The sequence below is a fragment of the Rhinolophus sinicus genome, linkage group LG02 (genome assembly GCF_036562045.2).
Source record: "Rhinolophus sinicus isolate RSC01 linkage group LG02, ASM3656204v1, whole genome shotgun sequence".
NCBI classification, from domain to species: domain Eukaryota; kingdom Metazoa; phylum Chordata; class Mammalia; order Chiroptera; family Rhinolophidae; genus Rhinolophus; species Rhinolophus sinicus.
This window is the reverse complement of record NC_133752.1, coordinates 136,712,012-136,733,479: the sequence shown is the minus strand read 5'-3', so window position 1 is coordinate 136,733,479 and position 21,468 is coordinate 136,712,012. Positions and strand designations below refer to the sequence as shown.

The window sequence follows — 21,468 nt, the reverse complement described above, 5'->3', positions numbered from 1 at the left end:
CCCACCTATCTAACTCTTCCTTCAAGATACACCCCAGATAGTACTCCTTTCATCTCAAACCATTTTGGTACTCTACTTGGACACTCATACCTTTGCTTATCTTTTGTATCACTTACTACATTTATAATTTAGCATTTTTAAAATTTAATTTCTCTCTTCCCACTAGTCTTCCTACTAGGCAAATACTTTATCTTGTTCAGTATTATATTTCTGGCACATAGAGTGAGTCCAATAAATAGTTGTTTAATGAGTGAACATATATGTGTATGGCTTTACTTATATCATGATGCCTTTGAGCATATCAATGGGCATAGGTAAGGAATAAATTAAGCAACTGCCCCACTCTGACCCAAAATCCATTTTTAAAAAATCCTGGGTTCTAGAATGTAATATCCATATATATATTTTTAAAGGTTTTATTTCAGGAGCAGATCCAAGATGGTGGAGTAGATAAATGCTGTGCTTGCCACTTCCTGTGGCCACATTAAAATTACAATTAAATTATAGAACAATCAATCTGGACAACCATCTGAAGTCTAGCTGAACAAAAGTTTTATAACTAAGGATATAAAGAAGAAGCCACATCAAGGTTGGTAGGATGAGTATAGACGTAGAATGGGTTGGCCCCACACTTGCATGTGGCAGTTGAGAATCAGAAGAGATACCTCAGCCACAGAGGTTTCCCCTTGGAGGAGTGAGGGACCCCAGCACAACATCATGTTCCCAAGCCTGGACTACCAGTGCCAGGAAGAAGAGCCCCCCACAACATCTGGCTGTGAAAAACAGTGGGGATTATGACTGACCAGGTAGGATGGAATGGTGTGGGAAACCCAGACAACTTCTTAAAGGACCCATGCATAGACTCACTTGCTCACTGGCACTCACCCTGGGCTCTGGCAGAGGGACATTGACTAAGGAGGTGTCAGAGACATAGGAAAAGACTGAGTTGTATGGGTCCAGGGTGAGGACTGGAAGGACAGTCGCCATCTTCCCTGTGTTTTGCCCTCCCTCACATGGCCAAATATGAATCTGCATTGGCCTAGTGAACTCCACTTGCTTCACCTTGGTGACTCCCTGGGACTCTGCCCCACCCAACACGTACAATGCCAGTGGGTTTCAGGGAAGTAGCACCAGGCCTTGGTGTGCTCTCAGACTTTTGCTTAGTAGCTCTAGGCTCTGCACTGGCACCAAATCAGAATCTATACATTAACCTGGTGAACATCACTCATCCCACTCTGGTGATTCCCTGAGACCTCACCCAACTCATGTTCAACATGAAGCTCTATCAGCAGCTGAGACTGGAGACAGCAGGACACCCAGTGTGTCCTGGACCTTTTGTGGAGCTACCCCCAGGCTCGGTACTGGTGGCAGCCATCTTAAATTCCCAGTGTGGCCTCTCCCATGCACCTCTAGGCCTAGAACAGGCAAAGACCAATCACAGATCAGTTTGTAGCTTCTTCCAGGTGGTCCTGGGCCGTCACAGGCAGTGGGTGACCTAGACCTGCACCAGAGCCCCTCCCAAGAGATTCCAGAACCAACATACCTGGACGTCAGCTTCAGACCACAGCAGAGTACTACCGAATTAGCCCCACAAGTGGCACACCCAAAGCACAGTCTCAACAGGCATCAGAGCCCACTGGGGCAATCCCGCTCTGTGGGGTAAACCCATGCACATCATAAGCTGTGGAGGTGGCCAAACTCCACAGCCAGTCAGCCTGAGAGTCAATCCCACCCACTGATGTGCCAAGAGCAATCAAGGCTCTACTATAACAGGAGGTCACACACAACCCACACAAGAGACACTCCTGGAGCAGCCAGCACAGGTGACCCGAGAAACTGTGCCACTGGGCCCCGCAGGGTACCTAAGCCTTAAGGCTACTTGGAAAAGACTGGGAGATATAGCAGATCTACCTAATACATAGAAACAAATACAGAGAGGCAGCCAAAATGAGGAAACAAAGAAATGTGTCCCAAATGAAAAAACAGGAGAAAACTTCACAAAAAGAGCTAAATGAAATGGAGGAAAGCAATCTACCAGATACAGAGTTTAGAACAATGCTTATAAGGATGCTCAAGGAACTTCAATAAAGCGATAGCAAGCATAAAAAAGCACATAGGAACCATAATAAAGAACCAGTCAGAAGTGAAAAATACAATAATTGAAATGAAGAATGCACTAGAAGGAATCATCATCAGACTACATGAAGCAGAGGATTGAATCAGCAATTTGGAAGACAAGGTAGCAGAAAATGCCCAATTGAAAAAGCAAAAAAGGAAAAGAATCCTCCCCCCAAAAAAATGAGGATACTTTAAGAGATCTCTGGGAAAAAATCAAGAGTAACAACATTTGTATTATAGGAGCACCAGAAGGAGAAGAGAGAAAGCAATGGATTGAGAATGTATTTGAAGAAATAATGACTGAAAACTTCCCTAACCTGGCAAAGGAAATAGACATACAAGTCCAGGAACTTCAGAGAGTCCGAAACAAGATAAACCCAAATAGGCCCACACCAAAACACATCATAATTAAAATGAGAAAGATTAAAGACAGAAAATCCTAAAAGAATGAGAAATGCAACTATTTATTTACAAGGAAGCTCCCATAAGATTGTCAACTTTGCAGAAAAGAAGGGATTGGCATGAAATATTCCAAGTGATGAAAAGCTATGACCTACAACCAAGATTACTCTATCCAGCAAGGCCAACATTTACAATTGAAGGAAAGATAAAGAGCTTCCAAGACAAGAAAAAGCTAAAAGAGTTAATCACCACCAAACAAGTAATACAAAAATGTTAAAGGGACTTCATTAAGAAGAAGGTCAGGGGGAGAACATAAAGATAAATAACAAAATGGCAATAACTATGTATCTATGAATAATCACTTTAAATATAAATTGATTAAATACTCTAATCAAAAGATATAGGGTAGCTGAATGGATAAGAAAACAAGAGCCATACATATACTGTCTACAAGAGACTCACTGTTTGTAAGAGATCAAAAGACAAACACAGACTGAAAGTAAAAGGATGGAAAAAGATACTCCATGCAAATGGAAACAAAAAAGCTGGGGTAGTAAATACTTATATCAGACAATACACTAAAAGAAAGGCTGTAATAAGACACAAAGAGGGATATTACATAATGATAAAGGAATTGTTCCAATAAGAGGATAAACATTTATACAGCCAATGTAGGAGTACCTAAATATATAAAGCAAATATTGACAGACATCAACAGTAATGCGCTCCTAGTGGGGACTTTAGCACCCCATTGACACTAACGAACAGATTTTCTAGACAGAAAATAAACAAGGAAACAGCAGCTTTAAAGGATACACCAGACTAGATAAATTTAATTGATGTTTTTAGAGTATTTCACTTCAAAGCAGCAGAATTATACATTCTTTTCAAGTACACATGGGACATTTTCTTAGATAGACCATGTTAGGCCACAAAACAAATCTCAATAAATTTAAGATTGAAATAATATCAAGCATCTTCTCTGACCACAGTGGTATGAAAGTAGAAATCAATTACAATAAAAAAAACTGAAAAACACACAAACACATGGAAGCTACTTAACATGCTACTAAATAATGAATGGGTCAACAATGAGATCAAGGAACAAATCAAAAGATACCTTGAGACAAATGAAAATGAAAACACAACAACCCCAAATCTATGGGATATAGTGAAAGCATTCCTTAAAGGAAAATTCATAGCAATACAGGTCTACCTCAAGAAATAAGGAAAATCTCAAATAAACAATCTAACTTTACACTTAATGGAATTATAAAAAGAATAGCTCACAAAGCCCCAAGTGCGTAGAAGGAAGGAAGTAATAAAGATCAGAGCAGAAATATATAAAACACAGTCTTAAAAAAAAAAAAAAAAACGATCAATGAAATCAAGAGCTGGTTCTTTGAAAAAATAAACTAAGTTGATAAACCTTTAACCAGACTCATCAAGAAAAAAAGAGAGCACCCAAATAAAACCAGAAATGAAAGAGAATTGACAACTGACACCACAGAAACACAAAGGATTATGAGAAAATATTATGAACTATTATATACCAACAAATTGGACAATCTAGAAGAAATGGATAAATTCCTAGAAACATACAATCTCCCAAGACTGAATCAAGAAGAAACAGAAAATCTGAACTGAGTACTATTAACAAAATCAAATCAATAATCAAAAAATTCCCAACAGACAAATGTCCAGGACCAGATGGCTTCACAGGTGAATTTTTCCAAACCTTCAAAGAAGAATTAACGCCTATCCTTCTCAAACTATTCCAAAAAATTCAAGAGAGGGAAAGCTCCTAAGCTCGTTCTAAGAGGCCACCATTACCCTGATTCCAAAACCAGACAAAGACATTACAAAAAACAAAATTATAGGCTAATATCCCTGATGAACATAGATGCAGAAATCATCAACATAATATTAGCAAACTGAATTCAGTAGTACATTAAAAAGATCATACACCATGATCAAATGGGATTTATTACTGGGATGCAAGCTTGATTCAATACCCGCAAATCAATTAATGTGATACACCACATAAACAAAATAGATAAAAATCTTATGACCATATTAATAGATGTAGAAGAAGCATTTGACATGACACGAAGAACAATCAAATCTCATTGTGACTTTTTATTTCAACTTTGTCCCTCAGTGCCCATAATGAGCCACAAATCATTGAAATAGATAATTTTTTTTTTATCATTCCTCAGTGTCCAAATCACCAGGAAAGCGCAATAATACCCCAGAAAAAAAGAAAAGGGAATGAAAGCCTGCTGAAAAGACACATTTACATCTTAAGGATTTCTAGCTTTTTGATGAAATAAGCTACAATGAATGAATCAGAATCTTCATCAGACACTTATTTCAGGAGAGCAAGATGAAAAGAAAGCAAAAATGCCCTTACTTACTGAATAGTTAATTATCAACTATGAGACTATGTATAATAACAATGTATAACATTTTATATTATTTAATATATTACATATAACCATATAATTTAATATATTTATTTTATATGTGTATAATGAGAAAAAATTTAAAAATAAAACACAAAAAATTTGTATATAAATGTTTAGCTCTAATGCACAATCATTTGTTTTGCTTGTTCTTGGTCCCAAGCAAAATTTCCTCAAATTTTACAGCATGTTTTTCTTTCTTCCTGCTGATTTACTTATGCGGATTACGGCTGTTTTTTTCTCTCTGTTGGATGTGGAAAAGCACAGAAAACATTTTCTTTGTAGTCTGGTTGCATCTTTCTGCTTAATCCCTAAAGTTTTTCAGGGATTTAACATTGCATGTAAAACCATTTTCATCATGCTTGTTGAGTTGAACAGGATTATTGATGTCAGTGGACTATCTAGACCTTGGAGAATATACAGATTGCTTTAGAGGGTCTTTTAGCTCTGAAGGGAGTAGTGGGAATTTGGGCTGTTTTATCTCTTCTGCACATTACGAATTTAGGCTTTTCCCCCCAAAATCTTTTGAATTAATTATATTTTTCAGAAGTACCTTCTCTTGGTGATAGATTCCACAAAGATATTGCCTTCTACATGAAGTAGCACTGCAATTCTCACTACTACTAAAATAACTTTCAAAATTTCAAAAATGGTATTTCTACTATAATAATGAAGAATTTGATGTCCGCTGAGTCATGTGTCAGCCAAAGATGGCTGCGCCCGGGCGAGTTGTGCAAAGCTTGCAGTGAACCTTAGTAGCTGAGGAAGAGGAGAGGCAGTACCGACTGCTGGGAGGGCAACATAAGGCTCAGTTGGAAAACCATGAACCAGATTATGCTGTCAAGGAAAAGCAAATTTTGATATTATAACAAGAAAAATTAACCAACTTCCAGAAGCAGAAAGGGATCTACTTGAACATGGACGACCATATATTGCACTTAATGCTGCTCTAATGGCCAACAGTCTTGTTCCGCGCATCTTAAATGTGACAGACTTGTATAGCTGCAGGCTTACCAATGGCATAAGTAATCCCATTTTTACAGCAAACGTATCTTACAGAGGTTTTGTAAGTTTACCATTGAATACAGGTGATTTGAACTGTGAAACCTGTACCGTAACACAGGGTGGATTGGTTGGTCTTGTTATTGGTGGTCTGTACCCTGTTTTCTTGGCTATCCCTACAGGAATGGTGGTCTAGCAGCCAGGTATGCCTCAGCCCTGCTACCAGAGAAAGGAAACATCTTAACCTACTGGATCAGAATTTCTAAACCTCTCTTTAAAAAGATATTATTTCTCATTTTGCTCCAGACTGAGTTGGCAGCATACCTTGGTTCTAGACAATATAAACTACTTATCAAGGCTCTTCAGTTGCCTGAACCTGGCCTAGAAATTTAGTGATTGTTAAGCAAATATGTACACAAAAATAAAACTGTAAAAAAAAAATTTGATGTCCATTCATACAAAATGTTTATAGCTTGAAAGATTTCCTTTAGTGGTTTCTCAGCTTCCATCTTTCCCAACTACAGAGTCCCCATCTTGTTATTCTACCATCCCATAGCTTATCAGCCTTCCCTAGAGGAGTACACATTTGTTAGTATTTGGCCAATCAGAATCCAGCCCACCCTAATTGTTGACTGGGGAGCCATCCGTTGTTACTCTCACTATATATGCTCCTGGTGGCACTGCTTTCAACCCTGGCCTAGAGATGGTGTCTAAGCCAAGCTTGGCTACACAAAACCTCAGATTCTCCTGTGCATAGTGGTGGGTCTGGAGATAGAGATGTGACCAAATCAATGCCATTGAGATTCCATCAAAATATTTCATAGAACTTTTGGAAAAGACTGGCATGCTTTTTGTGTTTGTATTTAAACACAAATAAGATGCATGTTCTGAAACTGTTGCAGCCATCCTTGTATCACAAAGGAGACATCTTTCCGAGAATGGAACAATTGTAATTCAACTACATACTGTTGAATTTCACAAACTTTTGCAATCTTAGGATAAAGTGGAGCCCTGGGCCTAAAATGTCATTAATGTCCTATATTATTCAATTCTCAATCTCTGAGGAGGTAATGTAAATTGGTTTATAAAATGTGTGAGTGCTCCAAAGATGAAATATATGAGGCTGTGGAGCCAAATCTCATCATTGCTCATACTCGTAGAAAAGAGTTACAGTTTTGGAAAGAAAAGTAGATGCATAAATTAGTTCATTTAACAATTAATCGAATTAATTTTACCCACACTGAATTGACAAAATCAATACATGGTTTTGACATATATACTAAAGACAACCTCAGCCAAGTAGAACATGACAGGATTTTCATGGCCTGAGGAACTCACTGTTGGACTACAGCAAAATATATCAATTTCTCTAGCTGATTTAGAGCCAGGCTTGGTTAATCAGCCCCTGGACTTTGTTTTTGTAGAGTTGTAAAGAGTGGTATAGCAGAGAAAGAATGAAACCTAGCCTGAGTTCCATACCTCCTCATCTGTTGACACCAGATAAGTCATTATTTCAATACGTTCTTCAAAATGACTGGGGTAAACAAACATCCTCTAGAATCCTTTCTGGGTTTTCTGTTGTTTTCTTTTTTCTATTTTAGCAATTTAAATAATTTCTCAAATATTTTATACTTAGCTAAAATTCTTAAAAATAAACTTTAGTTATTAATCTTATAAATAAGTAAATGATCCTCAAAATGGATGGGAGAACATTATCATAACCAAAGAGAGATATTTTTCAAATTCTCTTGCTTACTTCCACCACTTCTCCAGGAAGTATCAAGGTCTCAGGAAAAAGAATCATCTATATTCTGTGAAAGCCCCAACTGATCCCCAATATATATACCCTATCTTCATTTATAATTATTATACTAAATTATTATTTCTTTCACTTCAAGATTTTAGATTCATTTGACTCTCAAATTTAACCATCAAATACAATGTTAATGAACAAGAATTATCGTTCATACTACCATGCTACCTGAAATATTCAGAGGTAGTATGTTGGAAAGTGTTTTATTGAGTATTTGTCTTGATATCTAACTTATTTACCATTTTTCCCTGAAAAGAAAGTACAGACAAAATTAATTAACTATTACGATTAACGATGATGGCAACAATAATAGTAGACATTTATTGAATATATACCAAGCAACACATATTGTGCTAGATTCTTTAAATGGATTATCTCACTCAATCCTCTCAAAAAAGGCTTTGAGATAGATGTCCTAAGTATCCAGGTTTTGTAAATGGAAAAACTGAGGCTTACGGAGATTAAAAAATTTGCCCCAAATTTCATAGCTGTAAAGTAGATTAGCTGGGATTTGAACTCAGGCCTGCCTGATAGATGAACCTGATCTCTTTACTGCTGTAGCTCCTATAATCACTTATAACATTATTTTGGCACCTACTACCTTCTATGTCCCAGACATATGTTCAATGACTTCTATTCATTATCTTCTCTGCATTGCAACCCCATAATGTAGCCATTAGCATTCTTACTGAGTTACAAGACAGAAGACATTGATGTATTTGGATTATGCCTTAAATAAAAGCATACATTTATGAAATGTATCCTTCATACATTTATGAAATGTTTCCATTGCTGCACGTATATTAATGAATGTCAGCCATCAAAGAAAATGGCAACTCCTGAGCAAATGCAGCAGAATGGTCCATCTACTGAAGACAAAAGCTTATGGGAATGAATCTATTCTACAGAGACAAATAGATTTTTTAAATAAATCTTCTTACTGAGAATTTTTAATTAGAGCCAGGAAAGAGACAGTGGTTTATGATCCAAAACTAATGGTCTTTGAAATATGTTTTCAATAGCTTTTTAAAAAAAATAATAAAGTGACATTCTTTGCTTTAAAAGGGCAATATGCTTAAGAAAATAGTAGGACCACTTTAAAAATTATACTATTAATATTATTAGGTTTCAACTTTTATATTCTCTGGTTTTCTATTTAAAAGCATTCCTGTATAGTCTTATAGTTTTTATGGAGGTGACAAAATTATTTCAATTCTGCTTCACTGAGACTTCTGGCTAGTATTGGGTGCCAGACATGACCCTGGTCCCTGAGAATCAGCAAGGACTGATCGAGCAGTCCCTGATCGAGCAGATTTTACTCCATTTTTAAACACTTCCCATTAGAGGCAAAGATGCCTCTATCTCCAATCACCTTGTAAGTTGATTAGCTGTGTAACAACTATTTGAAACTTAAAAGTCTTTGGAGAGAGTTTAACCTTCATTCTGTAGAAGGAGATAATACATTTTCTTTTCCTCTGGCTTTGATATATATCTTCTATAGTTAGAATTCCAATTAGTGTTTTCGGTTTTCCTTTGCCAGAGTGAAAACAAGGCCCTGTCTTCAGGCAGGTTAAGACCCAGTGATATACTAACTGTTTAAAAGAATTCTTCAAAAACCTCTGATGAACAAGGCAAAGTGGGGGTTGGGTTTTACAACAGGCACACAAGGGACTTGGCAAAGATCTTCAAGTTTATGAAGAGTTATTGTACAAATAGGGATTTGGCAGTAGTGATATTTTTCAACTGATATCCAACAAAAGTAAGTAAAACATTTTTTAAAAAGTGAGTAAAGGCCAGAATTACAAAACTTGTAGAATTAAAAGATTAGAAATTTGTAAGATGCTGATCAATCTTAAGGGAAATTGAGGCCTACCTTTTAAAAAAATATTTAATTATGTGCATTTCGCTTTACAGTACGTATTTTATAGAAGAGGAAACAGAAGCTCAAAGATATTAAGTTGTCCAAGGTCACGTAAACTATAAGCAGCGGAACAGGAATTCAAATCCAGCTCTGACTCCAAAGCCTGCACTCTCTCCATGATGTCATCCCACAGCCTTTTATGGGATGACTTAGTTGCCAACTGGAGATAAAATAAATGGCCTTTTGAAATTCTTTCCATTGCTTTGATTCTAGTCTCCCTTACTTGATCTCAATATCCGCCATACCACTGTTGAACAACTTCTATATACAGAGAGGATAGGATAGAAGACAATGCAACTTGATGAGTTTAATGGACTTTTTCAAATTTAAGTTCTTTTCACTCTAACTGGTTCATAACATCTCAGTAAAAAGGGACCTTAGAATTCATCTAGTACAAGCCAAGTCCAATGTTTAACTCAATCTCCCCTTCTCTCTTCCTTTCAGCAAATATTTATTTAGCACCACTTTGTGTTAGGTAATGGAGATAGAGCAGTGAAGAAGTCAGAAGCCCCTGCGATCATGAAGCTTTTTCCTTATTGCTGCTGCTCTCTTCTGCATTTTGTAGCTGCTCGTTCCAGCAGAGTAGGCTAGACACTGGCTAATAAAGGAAGGAGGAAAGGCCAAACCATTTCAAAGACTCTCTCCCTTACATAACTCATTAAGGACCCCCTGGTGCAAAGCTGACATCTAAGGCAGTTATTGGGTACATAAAAGTCGATCTTAGCGCTTTGCCCTTAGTCTTATTAACTAGTTTAAATGCATTTCCCCCATGTGGCTTAAGGATTATTAAAGTCCTACTAATACTTTTGGACTCTTCTGAGCAGCCAAGGAGACAGATGGACTTAAAGAGTAATGGCTGGCAAGAACATTGTTAGGAGTTTGATTTTAAGATGGTTCTGAGAGGGAGCTCAGTAATTTCAGTGGGTGTCTGAAAAGAGATTCGGACACGGAAGAAGACTATAAGGGAGCCCAAGAAGAATGAAATAACTGAAGGCACAGAGTGAGAAAGCCAAGAGGAATGATGTGAAATAGCACCTACTCCAAACATACATCTACTTAAACAGGATTGATGGAGAAGATGGGGAAAACCCCCAGGCAAGAATGCCACTTGATGCCTAAAGCCCCCTGTACATTTTGTTACTTTGCCTCCTTTTGGCTCTGTTTTATTCAGTCTTGTGTGCGATCAGTTACATACCGATCTGTCTCCCTCCGTGAGGGTGAAACTAAGTGAACCACAGCTTAGTTGTCTTTGAAGCCCACAGTCCCTTGCACTGTGCCTCTTGTGGGTGTTCCCAACAGGATTGGGGATGGAGCACTTTCTCATTTGGTAAAGGGCCTGCACTTGGCAATAGTTCTTGAATAATAATTGAGGTTAGGGAGAAAAGGAGGCAGAAATTGTCCTGTTGCTAAGCAAGCTCAGAGGGAAGAAAACAGAGCAATCGGAGTTGTTTTCACTCTCCCAGAAGTCACGCACTGAAATTAAAGGGCATCAAAAGATAAAAACAAGGGTCCATTTTCCTTGTTTCAATACCAGACAAATCCCGATTTAGAGGTTTCTTTGCATAACCTGTTTCCCTAGGCCTAAATAGGCTGAGGTTAAAAATAGGGTCATAAAAACAGCAAAAAAGGTGAAGGAATTAAGAAGTAAAGATTGGCAGCTACAAAATAGTCACAGGGATATCAAGTACAGCTTAGGGAATATAGTCCATAATATTGCAATAACTGTGTATGGTGTTGCAGCGGGGACTAGACTTACTGGGGGGGGGGTCACTTCATAAGTTATATAAATGTCTACCCATTATGCTGTATACTGAAACTAATATAATATTGGATGTCAGCTGTAATTGAAAAATAAAAAAAATACATCGTAAAAAAAAAAAGAACAGTAACAAAACAGAATTCATTTTATTCTGTCCCCAATTTAGCAGAAATTCAATTGCCTTTGAATCCTTCCCTAATTATTCTGGGAAATGCAGGAGTTATTTCACTTGTATTCTCAACGTGGTCATCTAGCCTATCATCTGCCAGGAGCCACTTTCTCCCACTCTTATTCAGCAGTGAAGAGGTTGCCAAAAAGCCAACAAGAGGCTTTTGATAAGGGTGCAAATGTATCAGCTACCCATACCGACAGTGCATTAGTGTCCATTATTCTCTCAGCTTACACTGTGGATGTAGGCCGACACGAATGACTTCTCAGCCTACTGTTTCTACTCTGGACTCCCGTGTAATCCAGTTGGCCCTGGGGGGAGACAGTACTGCAATGTGATTAAAAGTATAGATTTTAATATCAGGGAGATTTGAATTAAAGTCTGGACCTACCACTTTTTAGCTTCATGTCCACAGGCAAGATGTATACCCCTTCTAAGCCTCAGTTTCCTCATGTAAAAAATATAAGGCCACTGTGATGTGATGATTATGACAATATCTGTTAAATGTTTAGAAATTAGGGAAAGCTCAATAAATGTTAATTATTATCATCTGTTACTTAGGTTACCAAAAATGTTTCTTTGTGCTCTCAATGTCTAAAGATAGTTTTGGTAAAACAGCTTTTAAGGTTTTTATTCATTGTCCCCACTCCAAAAGGGGACAGAATGGGGAATAAATGATACGACTGATGACGTTTTGCCCAAATGACACTCCAACCCTATCCCATTATTTTGAAACAAATGTATTTCCCTCAACCCTCTCCTGTCTTATAGGGAGAGCTTCAAGGCTTGATGCAAATAGAGCTCTGAGGGGGTCACCACAACAAACATGCAGGCAGGGCCAGGCACGTCTGAATCCTGGTATAAACGTAGCTAAGGTCTCTAGTACATAAGGAAGGGTTTCACAATGGCTAGATGTTAGCTGAGAATGTAAAGGAGACAATATACAAAGAGAAAAAAGGAAGAGAGAATTCAAGTCCTTAAGGAATAATGAAAGCTAAGAATTCAACAAGAGAATACTTTTGGACAGTCAAAGTCTATATTTTAATTCACATTTTCCTGCAGAAAATTAGTATATGTAAGCAAAAAAAAAATAAAATGTTTTTATTGCATTCTGAGTAAAGCCTTCAAAAAAGATTAAATGTTTGGAAAACACTGACAGAAAATCTGGGACCTGTTATATGCCTAGGTTGGAAATGTATATCATGATTCACCAGGCACAATTCAGTTTGAAATTATCCCCTCTTTATGCTATTCAATGGAAGAAAAAAATTAATCTCCTCAGTAATGAATGCATGGTCCATTATAGTTATTGTGTTCTTTTGAAAAAAAAATAATAACATGACAGCTTTATTCACTCCATGTGGCCAACCAAATTGCTTCAAGTGAAATGCAAATAAGACAAACACTAACATTGAATCTTTCTTTCCTCATGTAGCCAGAGGCATATGCGATGGCTGTAGTGTGTAACTTAAAATGACAATAATAATAACGGTGGAAAACCAAATGGAAATATTAAACTCGGTTAGACAACCGATTCCAAGGAGCAGCAAGTTTCGTGTTCCATCTGCTTGGAGAAAATATCTTGTTAGTCAGCTTTATAAAAGGGTGTTGGTGCTGGATTCTATTTTCTGTTAAGAACGTAAAAGTTTCTGAACAGTGATGTGTCACTTACCACTCACTGGTTGAATCTGGTTTGTTAATTTTTAATTTCCAAAGACCACCCCCTCCCCAGGTAGTTTGCTAACTGAAGCCCCAAGGGAAACTGGCCAAATGAATGCATGTTACTGGGTACAATAACAAACACCAACAAAGAGATAAATTAGCATTAAATATTCAAATTAGAAATTTTGACTTTTTAATTTAATTATCAGCTGGGGACTATCCCTTATCACTATGCTGGAGCAGCCCAGCGAATACATTCATGGAAGATTTAAATAGAACCAGCCCACCAAATTTCAATAATTTGCTTTACGTGTCCTCCAAAAGCTTCTGTACATGTTTAGAGAATAGAAAATTCTCATGGGACTTTCTTTTCCTTACTCTTATAAACGGTTCTACTAACACCAGTTCTATTTTGTTGCCATTGCCTTCATTTTACAAAGGCTTAATGGAACATGCGACTTAGATTAACACGCCATTTGTTGGAAAACAAAAGAGTACCAAAGCTAAGTTTCTCATTAGGTCCCATTGCTATTATTATTATTTTAAAATAGTGGTGGAGAGCATGGGCTTTGGATTCAGGTGGACACACCACTATTTACAGCTCTGTTATTTGCTGGCTTTGTGACCTTGGACAAGTTTAATCCCTCTAAACTTCAGTAATCTGTTCTGTAACATGGGTATCAGAATTCCTTTCTCGCAAGACTGTAAAGATAAATCAACCTTAGCACAGTACTTGGCTCATAGTGAATAGTTTACAAACAGTAGCTATTAGTATTATTATTAAGCACACTAATTTAAGATTTTGTGTTCATTTCCTTCTGGAAAAAAAATGACTGATTTAAACTTGGGTATAATCCACTAGATATAGATTTAATAGAGCAGTCATTGTTTGCTAAGGAAAAAAACCCTCTGCTAAGAGTGGATCTCTCAGCGCATTGTTCATGACTTGTGCATAATCAGGCAATGGGACCCACCCTGGGACAAGGGGCCTCAAGCAGAGGGTTTCACACAGAGCCATTGAATTAGGTTTATGCCACCAGAGGTTAGAATGCACCTACAATGTCATCACTTCTCTTAACTCACAGCCAGAATCCCCAAAGAAGAAAGTGGACAGAACAATCCAGATAAGTCCAGAGTCTGGAGCTGAAAAGAGGGCATCTGTGCCCATCCTTTGAGCTTGAGAAACAAGCAAGAGTTGAGATACCTGCCTAGGTGGCCAGGTCATCTGTAGAACAATTTCCCCTGAACTCACTATGGAGCCGGTGATAGTAAGGGCCAACGTCAACCCCAGAAGATTCTCCAAAGCGCTAGAGTGGCACGTAAGTAACTGTAAAATAGCTAGGTCTGAATGGCTTTTAGTTTGGGTGTCAGGGAGATGTGGCAGCTAAATTCATTGAAGATGAGCTTAGAGGAGCTGAAGTACATCACAGTGGGGGAACCAAGTACAAGAGGCCACCTCCTTCCACTCCCAGACAACAGAGACGTGGTGTGTAATCCCCTCGAAGGATACTTGCCACCTGGGGAGTGGAAGCTGGACTTTAAATTCACTGCATTGCTATCACCACTCAGAATGGGTGCTTCAAATAGAATGCAAGTGGAGTCTAAATCAAGAGAATTATGTTAACTGCTCACTTGAGTGAAGTATTACCCAAGGCAATAGCAGCTTCGTACTGATGGGAGATGGTGCATTTTGCATGTGTGCCCTGGCTGGTCTCAGTGGCATGACACATGAGATTTCATTTGGTTTTTGTTAGTATACTGAAGTATACTGAATGCTAACTACATGCTAGGCACTGCGATAAGTTCTTCAACAGGATTATCTCATTTCATCATCACAAAGCACTGTGGGATAAATGTTATTGTGTTTCCCTGAAAATAAGACCTAGCTGGACAATCAGCTCTCATGCATCTTTTAGAGCAAAAATTAATATAAGACCTGATATTATATATTAATTATATTATATTATATTATATTATATTATATTATATTATATTATATTATATTATATTATATATTATGTAAGACCCGGTCTTATATCATAGTAAAATAAGACTGGGTCTTATATTATTTTTTGCTCCAAAAAACACATCAGAGCTGATTGTCAGGCTAGGTCTTATTTTCAAAGAAGCACAGTTATTGTCCCTAATTTACAGATGTTAAATTTGAGGACTTGAGAGGTCAAGGTTATTATACTTTTAGTATGGGATTGGATTGGGACTCAAGTCCAGGCAGTCTGTTGATGTAGTCTGTGCAGTTAAGTACTGTGACAGCCTCTCTGGCTCGGGCAATTATCAGTGGCAGACCTTCTGGCAGACACTGGCATTGACAGTAACAAGAGACCTCACCAAAGGGTCATCTGCAGGAGAAATGGAATGTGTGGTCACCTCTTGGAGCCAAAATGACCGATATGCAAGTCATGATGGGGAAATCCTAAAATATTTGGGAAGGATTTGAAGGCTAGCTGGAGATCTTGCTGAAGAGGGCCAAACCAGAAGAAAAACTATTATTTTGGGATTGCTCTTATGATCTTTTCTTTTTGTCCGGGTTGGGGTGGCTAAGGAAACAAAGGCCATACAATCAGTACCCCCACATGTTACAAACAAAGATAAATGGATGGTACTTGGGATGCATCACTGCATTGTCAATTAGCATCTCATGTGGCTGATTCCAACCCAGGTCTCACTGCTTTGTTGTTAACATAATTATTCTCCCTGGGTTTTTATTTTAGGATATTCTCTTAGGACTTAGTATCCTGAAACTCTGTAAGGATGTGAGCACTAAGGACTTCATTCCCCCGGTTTGGCATTCACAGACCATTTCAATATGAATCATTAAATCCTTCCTCAGCCCCCGACATGTCTTTTGATCTAATTCCTGGTAACACATGTATCGTCTATTTTGACTTCCTTTTTTGTCCTATAACCTGTTAGTTTTATGTGCAACCATTATAAATTAGCCCTCTAAGGCTTTTCTTTTCATTTTCTGTCTTGTTGTCTTCATGCTAATTTATATGCTGGGGAATCTTGATTTTTAATCTAGCATTCTTTTGACTTTAATTTTCAGAGATCATGTTTTTAACCTCCAAGAGCTCTCCTTTTTGTTGTTCTTGGTTTCTTTTATGAATATATATGGTTGCAAAATCTTCTCAACTCTCTCTGAGAATTCTAATTGGAGTATGTTGTTGTTTTAAAACTTCTCTTCTGCTCCCTGAATTAGCTCCAATTCCTTTGGGATCAGCTTTTGCTATTTGTAACTAAGTGTCACGATGAATATATTAACTTTATTGTGATAATCATTTTGTAATATATATGTATATCAAATCACCACACTGTACACTGTAAACTTACAGAATGTTGTAAGTCAATTATATCGCAATCAAACTGGAAAAAATAAAAATGAAACAAAATAATTATTTTGGTTACTAAGAAAGTAAAACATAAAAAAGTGAAGATGCTGGTGAAGTCTGCTTAGTGACCCTTGGTTTTTTATCCATATTTAGAACAAATGACAGACTAGTTGGGGTGGGTATACTTTATTCTTTATTAGTAGGTCTACTTCCTGATATATACCTTTTTTCCTTTAGTGGAAAGTCTGACTGAAGCCCTATGTAGTTGGGGGGGGCGGGGGGGGGCGGGGAGGAATTCTCTGACAGGATTATTTTAGCTAAATGGGCAAAGAGCCAGCAGTCAGGTACTAGTCCTCCAAACTCCAGATAGAGGAGGGCTTCACTTTCAGACTCCAATTCCCATACTATACACCACAGCTGTTCTCCTGTGGTTTATTCAAGAGGTTTGTTCTAGAGGTAATGATGGTGATGATGATGACAAACACAATAGCTGATACTCGTGTAGCACCATGTACCAGGCACTGGCTTAAGAACACCGCATATATAAATTCATTTACTACTCACAACAATCCTTTCAGTTACATGCCATTACTATGCCCCTTTCATGCACAATGAAGTGGAGGTATAAGCTGCCCAAAGTCACACAGCTAGTAAATGGAAGAATCAGGCTTTCAATCCAGGTAACCTTGTTCCACAGTCCATTCTTTCAATCTCTAGGTAATATTTCTAGGCTAATTGTCCTCTGTGAGGAGAGGTGGAGATTGAGGGTTAAATGTATGGAAATAGTTTTTCATATCTAGATCTTAGTTTCGACATATGGACTTAAAGAACAGGTAATCAGCCCCATGTTTCCTTCATCCCTATGAACTCTGAGCTTGGGGTCGTCCCAAAGTTGTTATTGGTAGAAAAGCTCCCACCTCACCTTGCTGCAGACCCTCTGTGGGGAATTCTGTGCTGTTTCATCTGCTTAGAGGTGTCCATCTGCTTCCTGTCTTCCAGATATTTGTAAAAATTTCTCATTCACTAATGACCATTGTTCTCACCCTCATCTAAAGTACTTTGTTGTTATTATTTATTCTTTTTTGTGCTTCTATATTTCTATTTCAGTGGACCCTCAGAGGCCTGGGTTATAAATTTGTGCTCAGGCTGCCATATTGAAATGACTTCAAAAGTAAGTATATTTCTATGGGGATTTTGGCCATTTTGCTATACTTTTAATATTGGCGTTGTGCAAAGATGTGTAGAGTCAAGCCATGCTATGAATTTCCACTCATTTATTTTACTTTTATATATAACTTATAAAGATATACATTATCACCTGGACATAGAATTTAGTAAGTACGGATCCCAAACGTATTATACTGTATCATTTTCACTAGGGCTCCAAGCAGATATTTAATGGGCTGGATAAAGAGCTTATTTAAGCTAAAATCAGTTTGCATATTCTGGGTAACTCAGTAAAGCAATTCTTCAGAGGAATATGAAGGATGATAGTTTCTACTTCAAAACTGAGTAAGTGTCTGAGAAATCATCTGAAGTGGCTTATGAGCTGCTTATTCTATGTCGGCAAAATATTCACTATCAAACGAAAAGAGCTTTTTTTTTTCCTCACAAAATGTTCACTACTTTTCTTCTATGGTTATTGTAGGGATTAACCCTCCCAATAAATATATATAAAGGTACAAGGGCTGTCATGTTTTAGATGTTTGATAAATACTAGTTTCCTCTGAAGTTGTGAAATCTCAAAGCAAACTGAAACATTCATGTTAGAAACTGAAAATTTGATTTGATATGCAGAAGAGAAGGCAGTATAGAACTGCAGTTAATTAAGCTCACAGGCTGTGGAGTCATGCAAACAGAGGTTCAGGTCATAGTTCCACCTCTTAATTGCCTGTCTTCTTATGACTCAGTTTCCTCCCAGTAAAATGGAGATTACAATAATAATATCTGCTTTGTGAAATTATTAGGAAAATTAAATAGGATAATGTGTGTGAAGTACTTAGTGTATTATAACATGGATATAAAGTACTTAGTGCATTATGTGGCACATAGTAAATGTTCAATAAATGTTATCAGCTATTAACGTTATTACTGTAACTCCCATGTGTTAGGGATATACTATTTTATATTGATAAATATTTTCGAAAAGCATGGAGCATAAATATGGCATCCTGAGCATAAATTTACAACCTGGGCCAAGTCATAAAAGCACTGGGTGGTAATAACATTCCTCACAACAAATGTTTTAGAGAATCATTTCCCATAGAGTATTTGGTGGAACTTTAGTTCCTGGGGATTTTTTGGGACAAAAAGTTTCACGTTCAAATAAGTTATGGAAACAAAACCAATTCAGTCCCATTTTGCATGTTAAAGATCAAACACATTTCATCTTAAAAAAAACAAAACACAACAACTCATTAACGTGGTTTAACCTAGCATATCCTCCAAACTCCTTGCTGACATAATATAATAGCATCTATAACTTGTATCACCAATATATATGAAACATTCTTTGGGAAACTCTGATTTAAGTCTTTAGGTTTAAGAAGGTATAGTTCTATTTTATCAGGGTTGTCACTATTACCAGTTGTTGGGAAAGCTTTAATGTCAGGCCTCTAATATCTAAACCATCTAAAATAGTGAATATTCATGTTTTTATAGGAAAGTTTAATTTATCAAACAATTAAAAATCGATTTAATTATTTCAGGGGAAAAAAATGTAATGATGCCAAAACAATAGTGCTGGATACGTTAGGAAAGTTTTCAACTGAAAAAACAGATCAGGTTAAACCAATAATCTAGATCTAAGAAAAACGCTTACTACGGTATTAGGACAGTGAATTGTTTGAATGAATTGTTGTGTGTGGTGGAGTACATCTCCAAAGCTGCTTTGCAGTGAGCCAGACCTTCTGGTATTCACTCCCTTCCATATGAAGTCTGGGCTGGCCCTGTTTAGTGTTTTAACCAATAGAATGTGGAATTTCTATAGCTAAGTCCATAGAAGGCTTGGCAGCTTCTGCTTTTATTTGTGGGAGCCCTAAGTCTCCATGGAAGCTCTGCTGGAGAAGCCGTGTGAAGAGTAGAAGAGACCATAAAACCAAGTAGAGAGAAAAAGAAAGTGAGGGGACTCCCAGCTGTCTGAGCATCCCATTTCAGATAAAAGATAGATGGCATCAGCCTTCAAGCTATGCCATCAGATGTATAAACCAACTCAGATTAGACATTGCAGACGGGTCGAGTCCTCAGATAATTGCAGCCTCAACCAAAATCACATGGAGCAAAGGAACTGCCCAGCTGAGCCCAGTCAACCCTCAAAATCACGAGAGATAATAAAATGGCTGTTATTTTAAGCCAATAAATTTTGCAGTTTTTTTTTGTTTGTTTGTTTTTTTGTTTTGTTTTTTTACGTAGTAGTACATGATCATAGCAAGTGGATGGGCAGCATAGAGGAGTTCACAGAAAAGTATGCAGATGGGATGCTCCTCACTTCATTTTGTTTTTCTAAACACTAGTTGAGTGCAGTGTTTAAAATTTGCTCTCAGGTTCCGTCTGACAATTCTATGCTGATTGAGTTCACAAGAGCTTAAAAGGGCAAAATATCACAAAAATAGCTTGTCAAGATACTGCAGAAAAATATTGTTTGTAGCCACTCATATTTTGTGTTAGAACTTTTCTTCTTTGGAGAACAGTGCTAACGAGATCTAAAAATAAAATTTTCACTTTCAAGTTTGCTTTTAAGTTTGGAAAATAATAATCAGAAAAACAAAAGCAAAGACACTGTCTAACAAGGAAAAATTCTTACTGTATCATTTTTATAGACTAATTCCAAGTCAGCATCTGAACTATCCTTTTTTCTCCCAGATGATAAGGTTAATTATAAAATTGAACCAAATAATGAGAGATCCAAGACAGCAGAGTACACACTGTGCCTGCTTCCTTCCATGAACACATTAAAATGACAACTAAATTATAGAACAATCAACCTGGAAAACCATCTGAAGTCTGGCTGAACAGAATTTTTATATATAAGGATATAAAGAAGAAGTCATGTTGAGACTGGTAGGAGGGATGAAGACGCGAAACAGGCCCCAAACCTCTATGTGGTGGTTGAGAAGCAGGAAGGCTATCTCAGTTGCAGAGGTTCCCCGTGGAGGAACGAGGGACCCTAGCCCCACACCAAATTCCCCAGCCTGGAGTACAGGGGCCAGGAGAGGAACCCCAACAGTATCTGGCTGTGAAAAACAGTGGGGATTCTGACCATCTGAGTGGGACAGAAGGCTGCAGGACTCCACGTGTCCTATTAAATGGTGCACAGGCTCACTCACTCATAGGAACTCACCTGGGGCTCCAGTGGAGGGATGGTGACTCAGAGGCATTGGAGGTATACGGGGGGCAGACTGAGGTGTGTGGCTCTCAGGTGAGGGCTGGAGGACAGTCTCCATTTTCACTGTGTGGTCCTCTCCAGAGCAGCTGGCAGGCAGGTGCCATCTTTCCTGTATTGAGCCCACTTCCACAGGCCAAATCTGAATATGATTGGCCTGGTGAGCTCCACTGTTCTACCCTGCTGACTCACTGGGACCCTGACCCACCCAATCGCCCCAATGCCAGAGGCACTTTCTCCCTGAGCAGCCAGCCCTGTCCCCACTGCACTCTTTCTTGGAAAACTATTAGAGTCCATGGGCTCCAGGTGGGTGACAACTGGCCTTGGTGTGCTCTGAGACTTTTCCTGAGTAGTCACAGGCTCACCACTGGCACCAAACCAGTGTCTACATTAACCTGGTGGCAACAACTCTTCCCATTCTAATGACTC

General features: G+C 37.9%; 1 pseudogene; it reads left to right on the top strand.

Annotated features, from left to right (window-relative positions):
* Positions 1-6,380, top strand: part of LOC109456555 (transmembrane protein 126A) — an 89,247-nt pseudogene extending 82,867 nt beyond the window's left edge.
* The last annotated feature ends 15,088 nt before the right edge of the window (positions 6,381-21,468 follow it).